This window comes from Perissodus microlepis, chromosome 9 (genome assembly GCF_051167445.1).
Source record: "Perissodus microlepis isolate ML-2025 ecotype Zambia chromosome 9, ASM5116744v1, whole genome shotgun sequence".
NCBI classification, from domain to species: Eukaryota; Metazoa; Chordata; class Actinopteri; order Cichliformes; family Cichlidae; genus Perissodus; species Perissodus microlepis.
In genome coordinates this window covers 28,745,341-28,763,383 of record NC_140469.1, presented here as the reverse complement: position 1 = coordinate 28,763,383, position 18,043 = coordinate 28,745,341, and the positions used below count along the sequence as shown (strand labels likewise).

Sequence of the window (18,043 nt, the reverse complement as noted above, 5' to 3'; positions counted from 1 at the left end):
CCAGTCTTCTAGCTTGCTTGCTTACTTGCCACAAGTGCACTGTGCCACCTACCAATAGAAAGGAAAAAATAATGTGCACATTTCCACGAGAGAAATCCCACACCTGATTCTATCCTAGCCTGCTTTTTACATCCAACACAAAAACTGCAGTCGTGGTGCTTTCGATTGTACTCAGAACTCGGAAATTCTGCCTTCTGAATAGGAAGATGTAGGTAACACCAGACTGCAGATCAGCTGCATACAGAGCTGGACTGGGACAAAAAAATCGTCCCGGGCATTTTGACTAGAGACCGGCCCACCATTATAGGAAAAATCATAAAGCCTTTGAATGAAAATAAACACTCTTGTGACAGTGATGTACACTGTTCTGATGGTATATATGTATCAATCTATCAATTGTTTGTTGCAAGACTCAGATAATTATTTTTTTAAAAGTGAGACATTTTAAATGAGAATAAGAAAGTATTTCCTTGTGCCCACCTCTCCCTTTTAATGCCCTACATGGACCCCTGGCAACACTTTGCTAGACCCGCCCCTGCACAGTTACCAGCTGTCAGCTACTTAGAAAAGGATCCTGGTGTTATTTGTCTCTCAGAAACAGTTCATAACTTCCCTTCAACTCATTCATGTTAACTAAAAGGTAAACCTGTTTCTCCATCACAGCTCTGATGATTCAGTAAGGACATCTCCTGGTTTCATCTTCATGTTTCCCTCTCACCAGATAACCAAACCGATATCATGACCAGCAGGTTTACAGCTGTGGCTCCAGCCAACATCAGCTGATACTAGAAATTAATATTAAATAAATTCTAACAACAGCTGATCAAGCTTAAACGTGTTGCTGTTGTTTAGCGCGACATCCGCTGGTTTCCTCTTTCTGGCGCAAAGTGGGCGATAAATAAACAAGAGAGAAAAGCCGATCAGCTGATCACTGATCAGTTTCATGATTGAAGTAGAAACAGGAGAGGAGAGAATGAGAGAAGAAGAGGCAGCTGTGCAGCGTAAACACAGAATAACTCCAGCTTTGTGTCTTTTTCATTGTAGCTGAAGTCCGGGACAAAATGTTCCTTTTCACCTCAATACGAAACCCGTAATATTTTCTCTGAATACGAGACGATTCCGTTTTTTACGGGACGGTTGGCAACTCTAATAATTAACCTTATGAACAAAATAAAGTTCAACATCAGTAACATAGCAACCAGCTGTATAGAAACTCCGTCATGCTAGCTAGCACGCAGTACGAAAAAGTCAGCATAACGAAAATAAACTCCACCTAAACTTGGTTCATATCTGACCCAGATGGACTGCAGGTTATAACTTCTTACCTGAAGTTCAGTTCACCTGACACTCTCGGACCAGTGGCCGCTTCGGGTCTCTCCTCCTGCCTCCCCTTTTCCTTAATCCACCTGCTGGCTTTCACCACTCGCTAATGTTATTGAATCTGTGGAAGCTCCGCGATAGCCACCACACGAAGTAACGAATAACGAGCCTATTTAAAGCCCAGTAACGAGTAACGCGTTCCCGGTTTTGGCATAATAACTAGTTACCGTGCTCGTTACCACAATAATAACGTAGTTACTGTAACGCGTTACTTAATAACGCGTTAGTCCCAACACTGAAGATCACTGAAGTCTGTGGTTTAAAAGCTCTTAGCTGTCCCAAGGTCCAGATTAAACACAGAGGATAAGAAAGGTCTGGCCTCTCTTATCTGGAAACAAAATTAACAAAATTGATTGAAAAACCTGTGGCAAAAATTCCTTTTTGTTTAGTTTTGTGAAGCTACAAACTGATGAACTAGATTACTGGTAGAATGATGTATAAATTAAACATGATTTGCCCTCTTATGCAAATTGTATTGATGTATCATGACTAGTGATGTGCAATACCACTGATTTCCTTTCTGATCCGATACCAAGTAAAATTCAGGGTGGTATCGACGATACTGAACCGATACCTAGTACAAAAACTTATTTTATTTATTGTATCTCAAATTTTAGTGTCATCATGATAACAGGACATCAGACTACTTGTTCTTATCACATAATACAGCTGAATTCATCATGGCACCTTTAAGCTCAATAATTGCTATAATCTCTGCAACGTTCAGCTTTCAGAATTTGTCTTAAACAGCATAAAAGCATGGATCCATCCCACCTTGTATGAGGAAAACGTTGATGAACTCTGAGCAAATGAAACCACAACTTTAAAAAAATGAGCTCCCAAAATTAATTGTTTCGACATCTTAAACACAAAATCATAAGTTTTAATACCTACAGCAAGTTTAAGAAAAAATAAAAGATTTTAAAGATCTTTCAAACATTTTTTCTCAAATATAAAACAGCAGATGACACTTACATGCATCTTTTATGGGATTGTCTAAAAATATCAAAATTCTGGCTCTGCATCAACAAGAAAATGAACTTGACACAAAATTATAAGATCTGTAAAGATCCGGGCCAATTCTTACCACAGTTGCTGCCTCTGAATAAAAATCTGGACAAAAAGAGATCCACGTTATTAAATAAGCTTATGTTTAATGTCAGGAGATGTGTTATTGAACTGGATTACGGAGCAGCCCCCCTACTGTAACTCAGTGTTACAAGGAAATTTTTCATAACTTTCAGGTCAGATTTTTAATAAGTTGCAGGAACCCTGTTCAGTGTGAGTGGAGAACAGCCAAGTCTCCTCCTCTGATAAACCTCCATCTGTGCCACTGAAAACAGTTCATCTGACTGTGACTGTAAACATGTTTCCATTTGTCACTTCAGTCTTTACTCTGAAATACAGGAAATGAAATCACAGCTCAAACTTCTTCATCCAACTGCTGGAACAGAGCGAACCACTCGACATGAACACTGAAGCAGAACAGTTTAGAAAGCTTAAAATGAGACTAGAGAACCATTTTCATTCATAGTTGCCTCATCAGATCTTTACAGGAGATTCACTCTGAACTCTGTGGAGCCTGATCTCAAGGGTTTTGAGTCTGACCCTGAAACCAGAAGAGGATCTTTCTGTCTCTTCATATTCACTGTGATGGGAGTGATTTCAACCCTGAGTGATCACGCTGATGTTTGCACAGAGCAGATAATTTAGTGAATGTTTTGGCACATTGGTAACAGTGAAACAGTTTATTAGTAACGTGGGATCGTTTGTGTTTGGAGTATGAACTGAGATTCCTGAAGCTCTTGTCACACTGGTCACAGCTGTAGTTTCCTTCCATGTGTGTACATTCATGCTTGTTTTGATGACCTGATTGTGAGAAGCTTTTGTCACAGTGTCTGCACTTGTATGGTTTCTCTCCTGTGTGGACTCGTTTGTGTTTTTTAAGCTCACTTGCAGTAATGAAAGATGACCCACACTGATCACAGAGGTGCTTTTTTGTCCCACTGTGAATGAGTTCATGTCGTTTTAATCCACTTGATGTGCTGAAGCTTCTCCCACATTCTTTGCAGTATTTCAGTTTGTCTCCAGTGTGTTTACGTTGATGTGTTTTCAGGGTTTGTTGCCAACTGAAAGTTTTTCCACAAAGGTCACAACAAAAGTCTTTCCCACCACCACAGTGATGACAGGGTTGAGAACTGGATCCATCTGTGTCGCTCTGCTTCTAAACAAAGACACAAAGACAGTGTAAGTCAGTCCTTCACCATTTTTATCCTGAACGTCGCCTGAAATAAAGAGCAAATAAAAAACAAACAAAAATCATAACTGAAATGAAAATCTGAATAATCACTTAGAGCTGCTTTTCCATGTAGTAGAATTGCTAACATGCTAACACAGTTTAATGAGCAGAGCTGTTCCAAACAGTCAGGCAAAAATGACAAGATAAAAATATAAATACATACCTCACAGTAACTGCACTTGGAGAGTCTCTTTCTGGTGTGGATCTGTTGGTGTCGTCTCAGGTAACGTGGAGATTTAAAAGTCTTCTCACACAGGTCACATTTATGAGGTCTCTCCTCAGTGTGGGTAAACATGTGTTGTTGTAAATGCGTGTTGGTTATAAACTGTTTGCCACACTGATCACAGCAGTACACATCATGTCTGGTGTGAATGCGCAGGTGTCTATTTTGGTTCTGTTTCAGGCTGAAAGTTTTTCCACAGATGTCACAGCTGTATGCCTTAATTCCAGAGTGGGTAACTAGATGACTCCGTAAGTACCTACTGTCAGTAAAAGCTATGCCACACTGATCACAGCTGTACGCTTTAACTCCACTGTGGATGAGTTGATGTCTTTTTAGGGAACCCTTCCTGGAAAAAGACTTTCCACACAAGTCACAGCTGAATGGTTTCTCTCCAGTGTGGATGACCTGATGCTGTTTTAGTTTAGCCTTCAAAGTAAAACCCTTCCCACACTCATCACAGGTGTATGTTTTCTCTCTCTTTCTTCTGTGAGGTTTGTCGGCCTCCTGAGAGCGCTGACTTCTCGCTCCATGTTGGTCCTGCAGTGACAGAGATACAAACAGAGGCAGTGAGTGAAATGCAGTCGTGGAACAAACTCAACCTTCAAACTCCCTCCATTAACACTAGTTTTAAACATGAAGGTGGAGTGTGGCACCAAACACCTTAAAGGCATCTTATCCCCACCTACTGGTAGTAGAAACACATTACATCCAACCTGGTGTTAAAAATTATTTATGACTGTTTAACCCTTTAAGACCTACCATAGAACCAAGTCCGCCAGAGCTTATATTATATTTTTACATGTTGTAATGCCATTTTTGGGAGCATTTCAAGTTGCTATACATCAATACAACCACTACAGCCTAAATTTTAATAATATGCATGCATTAAGTGCATAGTAACTACATAAATTGCAAAAAAGTGCAATAAACTACAAAAATCGTTTTTGTTTTTTAACATATATTTCTAGTTAGAGAAATTTAAGAGGCTTATCCCTCAAAACTGTAAATATAAAAAAGTTGCACAAAATAGTTTCCCACCACAGGAAATTTATTTTGAGTGTCTTCATAGTTTTATTTTTGAAATAATTTCTATACACTGCAGGAAAAACGAAAATAAATATTATAGTGCAAATTTGCAAAAAAGCAGCATATGCATCAAAATAAACTATTTCCAGCAGTGCAATATAAGTCCTAGGCATCCCAGAAACGACACAGAAAGTCATAAAGTCAAACATAACTTTTAAAAACACCAGCATAAGCTCATGAGGCCTTGATGGTAAAAAACTACATTTCCGGGCAAATGACGTCACTTCCGGTTTCGGGCAGGTCATGGCGGACATGGATAGTTCGTGCTGATGGACGTAGGAAGTGTTATGAACAGCTGATCGGATCGGCAAAGCGTGTTTCTGGAATATTATGTTTTTGTTCCTGCAAGTGCTTTTTATGCAATTTTTGCAAAGCTTTATGTGGAAGGAAACCGTGACCGAGGACAAGCTGATGGCATAAGACGTAAGTACAACTCCTCCGGTTTCATATGCAAAAAAAATTATTGCGCTAGCTCACATGGTTGCAGTGCTACTGGGATTTAAAAATAGTTACGCAAAACAGAGCGTGCCCGCTCTGACCTGTTTTAAAGGGTTAAACACTCTAAAATCATTTTTTCCTTATTTTCCTTACTTTTACTCCCCACATTAAAAAATGGACTTTCTACTCATTACATTTTCAAAACAGACTTTTTACTTTTGGTTGGAGGAATTTGAGGGGAGTTATTTCATCACTAAGGGCATCAAACATCAAACTGATTTGAGCCTGAAAAGTAACACATGAAAGACAATCCTGATCGTGTACTAATCACCAGGGTATGAAACATAAAAAGTGATGAAAGAGGCAAAACTGTGAGTCATAGTCAGGAGTTAAAGTGAGACGTTCTTCTTCTTTCTTTTTTGCACAGCACCTGAACAAACAGGTAATTTCAAATGGAGAGTTTCTATCAACAAACATCAGCAAACACACAAACTGTTTGTGAGCAGTTTGTCTCACAGTGTGTTGCTGGCTAAAGGTCCAGCTGCTGTACATCACAGGGAAAGAAAAGAAAGAGAGCTAACTTCACTCAGAGATGGAGAAAGATAAGACACACAGGACAGGAGAGGAAGAAGAGAGGTTAGATTTAAAGGGAAGGACTGCTCAGTGGGATTCGATCAACTGGAGATTAAAGCTTACATGTAAGTCCTCATGTGTTGAAATCAGATATTGGGTCTGTACTAGAGATGGCACGATACCACTTTGTTATGTCCGATACCGATATCATAAATTTGGATATCGCCAATACCGATATGAATCTGATACTGTGTGTTTTTAATCAATAAAAATGTTTTTTAATATCTTGCTGCTTTTTGTATAAGTTCATGCTCAAGTAAAAAAACAAACAAAACAAAAAAAACCAAAAAACACTAAACCTATTCTGTTATACCTGTATGCAAAAATACACTACACCCAAAATATTTCATAGTTCAGCAATACTGACCAATCTAATAAACTTAAACCTGCTCCATCCTCCCTATTCTGGTATTTTAAAGAGTAAGCAACCTACCTAATAGGGCTCTAAAACTCCCAGCAAAAAAAAAAAAAGAAAAAAAAAAGGGAACCACCCACCCTCCACCTCATGATGCTTGCAAGGAAACCAATTATTTTTCAAGAACATTTAAATAGATTCAACATCTTCAACAGATTTGCAGACTGCACAGATGGTACCTTCCCAAAGGAAAAAGTACTATAGCTTACTAGGGTATATTAGACTTAATAGTTACTATATACAGTAATGAACTTCTATACATTTTACATCAGATTAAAACTTTGGGTGTAAGCTTCGTATAATTATTTATTAAAAGATAGACATTTTAAATGAGAATAAGAAAGAAAAGTATGTCTTTGTGCCCCCTTTTCCCTGTTCATGCCCTGGCTAAACTTTGCTAGATCCGCCCCTGCACAGTTACCAGCCGTCAGCTACGTAGAAAAAGATCCTGGTGTGGAAAGTAATATTAAATAAATTCCAACAACAGCTTATCAAGCTTAAATGTGCTGCAGTTGTTCAGCCACTGGTTTCCTCTTTCTGGCGCGAAGAGGGCGATAAACAAAGAAGAGAGTAGGGCTGGGCCATATTATACCGTTCACGGTAATACTGGTATAATGTTAGGCAACGATAGGAAAATGAAATATCGCGATAGAATATGAGTAAAACGCGCATGCGCAGTGCCTTTGTTTTCATACGCACATGGCCGATTGTTGAGTGAAACAGATGAACCAGAATTGGTTTGTAAAATGGTGCAACTTCAGTGATGTGGAACTGGTTTGGTGTTTGTCCGTCAGATACACGACAAAGCACATTTTTTTTGCAGAACATGCAAGCGGCCGTCGTTATTGTCGTATTTGTCGGACTAAGATGCTCTTAAATCTGGGAGTAATCTGGGTCCTAAACAGTGTTGCCCACTTAGCGACTTTGTCGCTATATTTAGCGAGTTTTCAGACCCCTTAGCGACTTTTTTTCTAAAAAAAAAGTCCCTAAAAAAGACGTGAAAGCGCGTATGGCTTTTACTCTCAACAAGCAGCGGGTGCTGTAACGCAGTCAGTTCTTCTTTTACTCTTTTACTCTTATGCTGTTTTGTGGATCACAAGGTTTAAAACTACTTATAAACACACACACACACAAAGTAACTCCACCAGAGTGCCTATTTCGGGTCACTTTTGCCGGTCCAAGCCCGGGTAAAGGAGCAGGGTTGGAATTGTGACATTAAAAAAAACAATAATTGCTAAAAGAAATTTAATTTGTAGTTCTAAATAAACTCTAAATGCATTTAGGACGTTTTTTACTCACTTTATGTCTCTTCCACGATATTATTTCTCTCTCCAACAACATAGGTTACAATTAGATTAGCATGACCAATTATGCAAATTAGGCGATGACGTCATTTAGCGACTTCTAGCGACTTTTAGGACAACCAATAGCGATTTTCCTTACTGAGGAGTTGGCAACACTGGTCCTAAACTCAGTCTGCTTCAGGTCAAACGAACACTGCAGCATCACTGAGAGTTAAAAACTGTCTAAATTCTTTCATCTTTAATAAAACGATCAGCATTGCTGCTTTACCAGGTGTAACTATGAAGTTTAACTTCCAGGCATCCATGAAAACAAAATTTATTACATTTAATGGAGTTAGAAGTTAGCAGGAAGCTAGCGGAAGTTAGCTCGCTAGTTTCGCTAGTTACCCAAGCATGATATTGCATGTTCTGACTGAGAGATTTCTGAAAAAATTCAAACGTACAGCTCTGCTATCACTTCCAACATAAATGAAGACAGGAAACTAAACAGCAGTCACGTTTGTAGGGTTACTGAAGTTGGGCTAGCTGGTATATAATGATGTGCTACGTGATCGCTAGCGACACAGCTATGTTAGCATAACATAAACAGTGAAGCTGGAGGATGAACACTAACACTTTTCCACTTATAAAAGTTAACGTTAAGGTTCCTGATAGTTAGAGACAAATGCAATCGCATGGCAGGATGCTGTAAACGGACCAAACTTCAGTCAGGAGAACAACTGAGATAATCCATCCACAATACAAGGTTAGTCATTAATATACTGCAACAACATGGGAATAGAGCAGCTGCCAGAGAATTCAACATTAATGAATCAATGGTACAGAAGTGGAGGAAGCAAGAAGAATGAGTTTAATAAAGTTTGATTTATCTGACTGCTTTGTTTCGCTTAATGTGCCTTATAATCCCGTGCACCTTATGGTCCGAAAAATACGTACTGCACACTGCAGTTTAATGTTGCAAAGCACCTCTTTTTAACTTCAGTGGATATTATACATGGTTATGCTCAGGATATGTCAGCCCATTTCTACTGGAAATGCCTTTTGGTTAAACTTTCAGCAAGGAATTTGCATTTGCACTGTTAAATTTTTATAAAGCTTTAATGTACATAAAAACCAGCTTCTTGTTTAAGTGAAAATAAATGGAAGGTTGTCTTTTTGCGCTAGTAAAGTTGTGGAGTTGTATTTTGTCTCGCATCAATTATATCGTCAGTTATATCGTTATCGCAAATTTTCAAATATATATCGTGATAAATATTTTTGGCCATATCGCCCTGCTCTAGAAGAGAGACGGACGCGCAACAGAAAAGCCAATCAGCTGATCATTAAATCAGTTTCATGATTGAAGTAGCAGCAGGAGAGGGAGGGAGAGAGAAGAGGCAGTCGCTCCATATATTTGGTTGTTAAGCTTAATGTGGGAATGCTTTACAAACATTCAGAGATGAACTTACACACTTGCTTTACTTCTCTCTGGGATAACTTCCTCAGAGATGAAATGCCGGATTGGTAGCGAGGCTCCAAATGCTCAAACAGACCGCAGAAAGGTCCCGCACGCCACAGCCGCTCTATAACATGATGCATACTGCTGCCACGTGCTACGGTTATGAGCCGAGTTACGCCATGTCGCAAGTTTTGTGAGGTGCTTTTTTGATATTTATGGATCGGATTACATTTTTTATTTCTCTCCGATATCCGATCCAGTAATTTACTTCAGTATCAGACCGATACCGATACGTAATATCGGATCGGTTCATCTCTAGTCTGTACATATTACATTATGTCTTTTTTTCAGATTATGAAACTTGCTGCAAAACAATCTGAGGCAGATTAACTGTGCCTCAGATGCAGCCTTTTCCCCTGCAGTAGAATTGCTAACATGCTAACACAGTTTAATGAGCAGAGTTGTTCCAAACAGTCAGGCTAAAATGACAAGATAAAAACATAAATACATACTTCACAGTAACTGCGCTTGGAGAGTCTCTTTCTGGTGTGGATCTGTTGGTGTCGTCTCAGATCATGTGGAGATTTAAAAGTCTTCTCACACAGGTCACATTTATAAGGTCTCTCCTCAGTGTGGGTAAACGTGGTATTGTAACTTTTGGTTTGTTATAAACTGTTTGCCACACTGTTCACAGCAGTACACATCATGTCCGGTGTGAATGCGTAGGTGTGTATTTCGGCTCTGTTTCAGGCTGAAAGTTTTTCCACAGATGTCACAGCTGTATGCCTTAATTCCAGAGTGGGTAACTAGATGATTCTGTAAGCTGCCTCTGTGAGTAAAAGCTATGCCACACTGATCACAGCTGTACGCTTTAACTCCACTGTGGATGACTTGGTGTCTTTTTAGGGAATCCTTCCTGGAAAAACTCTTTCCACACAAGTCACAGCTGTACGCTTTAACTCCAGTGTGGATGACCTGATGCTGCTTCAGTTTGTCCTTCAGAGTAAACTCCTTCCCACAATCGTCACAGGTGTATTTTTTCTCTCCCTTTCTTCTGTGAGGTTTGTCGGCCTCCTGAGAGCGCTGACTTCTCGCTCCATGTTGGTCCTGCAGTGACAGAGATACAAACAGAGGCAGTGAGTGAAATGCAGTCGTGGAACAACTGAACCTTCAAACTCCCTCCATTAACACTAGTTTTAAACCTGAAGGTGGAGTGTGGCACCAAACACCTTAAAGGTCTCTTATCCCCACCTGCTGGTAGTAGAAACACATTACATCCAACCTGGTGTTAAAAATAATTCTTGACTGTTTAAACACTCTAAAATATTTTTTTCCTTGTTTTCCTTACTTTTACTCCCCACAGAAAAAAAAGACTTTCTACTCATTATATTATCAAAATAGACTTTTCACTTTTGGTTTCAAACATCAAACCAAATTGAGCCTGAAAAGTAACACATGAAAGACAATCCTGATTGTGTACTAATCACCAGGGTATGAAACATAAAAAGAGATGAAAGAGGCAAAACTGTGAGTCATAGTCAGGAGTTAAAGTGAGACGTTGTTCTTCTTTCTTTTTTGCACAGCACCTGAACAAACAGGTAATTTCAAATGCAGCGTTTCTATCAACAAACATCAGCAAACACACAAACTGTTTGTGTGCAGTTTGTCTCACAGTGTGTTGCTGGCTAAAGGTTCAGCTGCTGTACATCACAGGGAGAGAAAAGAAAGAGAGCTAACTTCACTCAGAGATGGAGAAAGATAAGACACACAGGACAGGAGAGGAAGAAGAGAGGTTAGATTTAAAGGGAAGGACTGCTCAGTGGGATTTGATCAACTGGAGATCAAAGCTTACATGTAAGTCCTCATGTGTTGAAATCAGATATTGGGTCTGTACGTGTGACATGTTTTTTCAGATTGTGAAAGATGCTGCAGAATAATCTGAGGCAGATTAACTGTGTTATTTAAAGACTGCATGAAGATCCTCTGCAGGTTAGTGCAGGATAAACAGGTTAGTTTGCTGAACTGTGATGGATTTAAAGTAAAGAACAGTGTGTGACTGGTGCACAGTGACTGTGGTGCTCATGTCAGAGTTAGATTACATCAAGTGTAGCAGAGATTAATTTAAACTGAAGCTCATGATGCTGACATTCATTCACTGAGTTCCACCTTCATACCAACAGTATAGTGTCTAATATAAAGACAGTGTACTGTCAGTGTAGAGGATGGAAATCAGCCAGGACAGCTCGTGAAACATCTGCTGACATCTGGTTGAATTCAGTTGTGTACATCCACAGAGAGCAGCAGGTCAGCTGATCACAGCCTGTACTTTAAGAAAATCTACTGGAGCTCTCAATAGAAATTATTGTGAGCTGTGATTCTTTTCCCCACGCTGAGCCACTACAGATGATTTTAGGGTTCCCACCTGCTCAATCCCACTTTAACCTCTTCCCTGCTCATGTTCCTGTTTAGAGGCAAAGTCACCCTCTACAATGTAGGCAACAGAAAATACACATATGTTTTATTTTCCTTCATTTTCTAATTAACTGATTCAAACAGAGAACCTTTATTAGAAAGAAATAGTTTGTACTTCATTTACTAATCTTATTTTATTATTACATTAATAAAGCACAAGGTTCAGTTAACTTTGGATAAAAACACGTGGTAAAAAATGTTATTCAAGGAGCTACTTTTACTTTTTTTACTCTGATTACATTTCAGAGCCTGTACTTTTTCACTGTTACTTAAGTAAAGAAGGTGAATGAATACTTTTACTTAAGTATTTATAACACTAATATCTGTACTTCTACTTAAGTATAGAGTAAATGTACTTTTGCCTCCTCTGATCATTTCTATAATATTATTTATATCAGTGATGGCCAAATGAAGCTTTCTGAAACACTGAAGCTTGTATTGAAAAAAGGTTCATTGCTCAAAGCTTTTCAACACAGTCCTCTTTGGTGACATCTGCTGGCCAAAAATGTGAAGAGCAGCTTGAATCTACAAATTATAATATAGAGCTTCATTATAATTGCCCACTCTACAGAGCTCAGGTGACAGCTTCTGTTTAATATCAGGCTGCTGTTGTGGTGCTTTGAACGTGTATTGTTGGGGATGATGAAAAAAATGTTTTGTCTATTTGATTATTAATAATTTTGATGAATAAACCTTCCTTATTTTAACATGTGCTGTGGTGTGGTCTCTCTTTCCTTCTGACTTCTTGATGTTTGTAAACATAATAGTCTAAAAAAACAACATAATATACAACACAGTCATATAACAGGTTGGGAGTATGAGAGTTTTAGACGTGACTGATTATTTGGTGAAACTGTGATATTTTCCTCACCTTCTGTGTTGAGCTCATTGTTTCCTCTGTAGTGACTCAGCTGAGTCCAGATGGCTGAAAATGTTCCTCTGCTGCTCCGTCAGACTCTTCTCCTCCTGCTTATCAGCTGGGACACAAAACAGATCTTTGTTGGGCTCCACACTGCACTGAAGAGTCAAAGTGTCTCATATGTTCATCTGACAACACAAAGTACAAATTTCACTCTGATTGCTTGTAGAAATCTTGTGAGACGTGTTGTGCTGCAAAGTGAGGAAACTCTCTCACTCACTTATACTTCAGGAGGAACTTTGTGACATTGGCTCTAATATTCTAAGCAGCCCTTTACTATGACAGGGCCAGAAAGTCCTATTTGAAGGTTTGGGAGAAGGACCATGTTAAAGGTGGATTGGGGTTTATACACTTTGTTATGATACAGGTAAGGCTGTAAGAGCCTGAGAAGGTGTCCTGAATGAACCTCTAAAACCAGTTTTCAGCTAACGACTCTGCTTCAGTCTGGAAAACAGCAACTACAAGTTTAAAGACTCCATCAACAATTCACACCCAGCAACAGCCTGAACAGCTCCTCCTGTGGTTTCCACAAACAGGGACAGACCTGTTACTCCCCCACCCAACACTTTCCACACCTTCAGCCCCCCAGTCCCACCACCTCCACCATTCCCCAACAACCAATGATTAAAGCTCATTGATCAAATGCTGTGATTGCAGCGACTCACTCACTGTGAACGGTAATCATGGCCATTGATTAATGAGCTTTGATCAGTGGTTTCAGTGCTTTCCTTCCTGCTTTGACTGCAGCTGTATTTGACACAGGAAGACATTTTTACATTCTTCACGATTATACTTTATTCTTTTTGGGGGAAGTGCAGCTTTAAACCTTCACATGATTCAAGTCAACCCAACAAATCAATCTGAACGATCACAGGTGGGAAAAACTTCTGTAAACAAAATAAATAAAACCCAACATTCAATCCACAACATGATTAAAAACATGATTCTCCCAAATCACCAAGAGCTGCACATTAACCACCACAATATATATTTATTCTCTGTGCTTTCAAATATGAACACTGTTTACTTTCATCTCTGTTTCATTAGTTTTTGTTAACATCTTCCTGTGCATCACTTTACAGCAGCCACACTCATTAAAATGAGACTTTGTAGGAGTTCACTTCCTCTCATGTGTTCATCCACAGCAGCTGGACAATAAAGTTTATTGTGACCCTGATACTGCAGCAGATCGCTCTCATCCATTTCCTGTTATCACTTCAAATAGAAATGAGGCTGTAGAGGTTTGGTGCATGCAGAAAAACAGCTGCAGGGACAATGAAAAGACTTTTCTGCTCCAACTTCTCCCAGCATGCTGAGCTAATGATTAGTTGGTGTTTTTCTCCAAACACTCTCTCACTCTTCTCTCAACGTGTTCACAATAAACTGTGAACAGACACCGAGTAGAGCAGCAGAAGACCTCATTCAGGAGCTAAACTCAACATGAACTGAACTCACAGTAAAGTTAGCTCGGTGCTTACCTTTAGATGAGCCCACAAACCGAGAGAAACTCCGCGATGAAGCTGGAACTCTTTCCAAACACAGGAAACAGATCAGGGAGCAGAGACCCACGTGGTTCATGCTGATCTCAGCTACGATCCAGGAGATAAGGGTGGGCAGATCGATGCAGATATCGAGCCAAACGTTGGTTTAGTTCGTTTTATCATCCAAAATCAGGATTTTACTCGCTTAGGGTGAAACGGTAACTCCGTCTGCGTAAACTGTGTCCAGCATGTGATCCCGGAACAGACTTCTTCTTCTTTGCATTTGTTATTGGCGGTTGTCAAACACCAAAATGGTGCATTACCGCCACCAACTGGTGTGGAGTGAAACGTCGACACCAGAATCCTCCCTAAATGTATACTCTGTTTTAAAAACTGGAATAAGGCCTGACAACTTTCACTTCTTGAACCCTTTTGCAGTAAACTTACGTTTTGAACAGCGGGCGCGTCAACATTATCCCCCTATTCAGCTTCTCGGCGACTCAAAGGTTTGACAGTCACCAATAGTAGTGATCAAACCAATATGTCCAAATCTTATTCCAGATATGACCACCTCCTCTCTCTTACTCCTTCCTGTGCTTCTCATTTCTCCTACCCTCCTTAAATTTCTTTCTCCCTCCCACTGTTTTTGTCATGTTTCCTTTATTTCTTGCCTTATTATACTCGTTATCTCTGTCTGACAGAAGTTAAAAGCCAGGTCAGTTAACCCATGTTTTGTGGCTTTCTTCACAACTCTGTCGTTTCATTTTCTCTGACTCCATAGTGAGCTGGAATCCATAAAAAGCCAGCTATAAGTCCCATCATGTGTATTTCGTTAAATGTTTGCTGAACCTCTGTTAGTACATCTGCTCTACTTTCTGAGTGGCTACACTGTAAACTGGCCAATGAAGAGCTTCAGTCTGAACAAATGCCTGATTGTAACAATCACATGTCTTCTACCCACTGAACAGCTGACAGTACTGGAAGCATTTCTCCAGTGTATACTGACGGTCCATCATTGATCCTTTTCAGGGACCACAAATGCTACCCCGGTTTGACTGGCTGTATTCTTTGATGCATCTGTATATATTTGTACATAATTACAATACTGATCATTGTAAGTCTGTACTGTATGTAAGTTTAAATTAAATTCCCTATTCCTGTTCTTCTTTTCGTGTAATGTGAAACCTACTGTGGCATCAGTATATTTGGCCCAAGCAGATCCCAGGAACAACATTGGAGATCGGAGCGCAGTCCTAGGAACAGCTAGGATGCACAGGACCCTCAAGGCCCCAGGCCTCTGTTAGAGGACCTGAGCTTGAAGGATAAACCACCTGCACGGGCGAGAGGGGAATTTATTATCTTTCTGTCTGGTTGTTGTTGTTTTTTTAACATCTATTTTTTATTATTTGGTAAGAGTGAATTCTGGTCCACACTAGTTAGTGGCAGCAATGCCCCACCTCCTTATTTGCCAACCGTCAAAAAAAGTGATCATGCACCAGGAGAGGAAGACTGTGTCCAAATTCAGGGGGTTGATACTTCAAATGCCGTATTTGTAGGCCATTATGTCACAACGATGCGATGAAGGCTTTCCAAAGTCGAAGAGTCCTCCGAATGTGGTGACGAACGTGTCCTACTTTTCCACAGATTTCAAGGATTGGTTGGGTGTATCCTTTGTGGCCCAGCATATCCCAGGATTCACTGTGAGTCATACAGGAGAATTTTTCCTCATAAGAATAGCAGATGAAGTAGGAGTTAATGCTGGAGAGGAATACACTCTTAAATGAAGTATATGAAAATCTGGTCGTATAAAAGTTACATTTTTGTAGCGGTTGTGTTGTTAGGCCTTGGGCATTTGCAGCTGTTACCTGCTTTGTTTTTGCTAGCTTTGTTTACATCTGTTTTCTTCAAAAATGTCTGTACACTTCTGGTTTATGACTTCCAATCGCTACTAAATATCAGAGCCACTGAGGTAGAGCAATCCCGACTGGCCAAAGGACGTGAAGATTTTCATATCCCACCTGTGTTCGAGACTGTACCACTGTTCCTCCGGTGCGATCCACAATGCCATCCCACCAGGAAGAAATGTCAAAGAAGGCGAGGGAAACAGGGCAGTGTATTGGTAAAATTCAAAAATTGCATGGCTGCTTCACCAACGGCTAATCCTTACGCTCTCCTGAACAAATTTGCCCCGGAGATCAAGTTGTTCATCTCCAGGCGATCCCTGGAATTGGTGCACCTATTGGAATTGGCTAGCAACCCTGTATTAGCTATATTGGCTCTGGTTAATGCGAGGTGCTAAAAAAAGATAAAACCTTTATTTTGAATGACTTCTTCACCACTCGTCGCTTAAATTTTCTTCTGGTGACGGAAACTTGGCTAAACTTGGGTGAGTTAAGCTCGCTTTCGGAAGTTGTCCCTCCAGGCTGTGAATATCTGAAGTCGCCATGGACTACTGGCCAGGCTGGAGGGCTCACCATAGTTAATAAAACTATTTCAACTGTCAGCATTGGAATGGTTTCAATCTTACCTGTCTAACCAAAGTTCTTCTGCTAGATTAGTGGATACATTGTCCTCAAAACCCTCAATTTTTTGTGGGGTCCCCCAGGGGTCCATTCTTGGCCCAGTTCTCTTTTCAATTTATATCCTCCCTATGTGCTCAATTTTTAAAAAAACATGGCATCTCACACCATTGTTATGCAGACAACTCGCAGATTTACCTGCCACTGAAACATAAATCTGTGAGTCCTTTGAAGGGATTGCTGGATTGGTTGGAGGATGTTAAGGCGTGGATGGTTTTAAATGTTCTCAGTTTAAATGAACAGAAAACAAAGATCATTGTGTTTGGTCCCTGTGACCACTACGACTTTGGCCCCTTAGGAATTTATTTTTTAAAAAGCCCTTGCGAGGAACCTAGGAGTGATTTATGATATTAATCTAACATTTGATAAACATATTAATGCTGTCATCAAGACCATTTTCTTTCATCTTCAGCTACTTGCAAAAGTTAAGCCATTTCTCTGTTTTAGAGACTCTGAGATAGCTATCCATGCCTTCATTTCATCTCACCTCGACTTATGTAATAGTCTTTACTCTGGTGTTTTTTCCACTCTTTTCACCCGTGTTTGGGAACCCGGCACATGGATCCTTTGTTTACAGTAGGGATCAGCTGTTGGCGCTGCGTCCCACAGCAGTGCTGCCGGTGGAAAGACATGACATTCCCATCGAGCTGAGAAGGAAAAGATGTGGGTGTCGTGTAGCGATGGTAAATTTGATTCTTTTTACTGAATCGAGTTTTAATGAGTTACTCACCAAAGTGAATCGAATTTTTGGGTCATTTGATTCACTGAGTCAGTTGACCAGAGAGTGCAAAAAATTTACATTTTCACTCAAACTTAATTTTTTTCTCTTTTCATGTAAATCCCACTGCTAAGATGAATGATTAAAAAAACAACAACTATTTTATAGAGCAAAAAAGAGCAAAAACATTTCTAAAATTAAGCAATTTCCTATCAAAATTGCTTAATAAACATTTATTTTGTTTATTTGTATTTTATTAGTGTTTTCCTTAAGTGTGTGAAATATATATTTTCTCATCTAAATGTCCACTGAGCTGTGAGCCAGGGGGCGGTAATGCGCCTTAACATTGGTTGCCAACCAAGAAGAAGAAGAAGCTGTGAGCCAGGAGGGAGGGGGTGAGTGAGTGAGTGAGTGAGTGATTCGTTCGCTCGCTCTATGATTCAGCACAGGAGGGAGGGGGTGAGCGAGTCCTGAGTGATTCGTTCGCTCTATGATTCAGCACAGGAGGGAGGGGGTGAGTAGGTCAAATGTGTTGTTAGCATGTTAGCAGAGCGATGCTACTCTGAACCGAGGAGCTATTTTCTTGATGTGAGCTTCTACTCAGGGTTTTTTCTTCCAGTTCAGAGCAGAAATGCTTTTGTTACGAAACTGGCTTTTG

At 39.9% G+C, this 18,043-nt stretch overlaps 1 pseudogene; it reads right to left on the bottom strand.

Annotated features, from left to right (window-relative positions):
• Positions 1-2,936: 2,936 nt before the first annotated feature.
• On the bottom strand, positions 2,937-18,030 carry LOC146380716 (uncharacterized; annotated as a pseudogene).
• Positions 18,031-18,043: the final 13 nt, after the last annotated feature.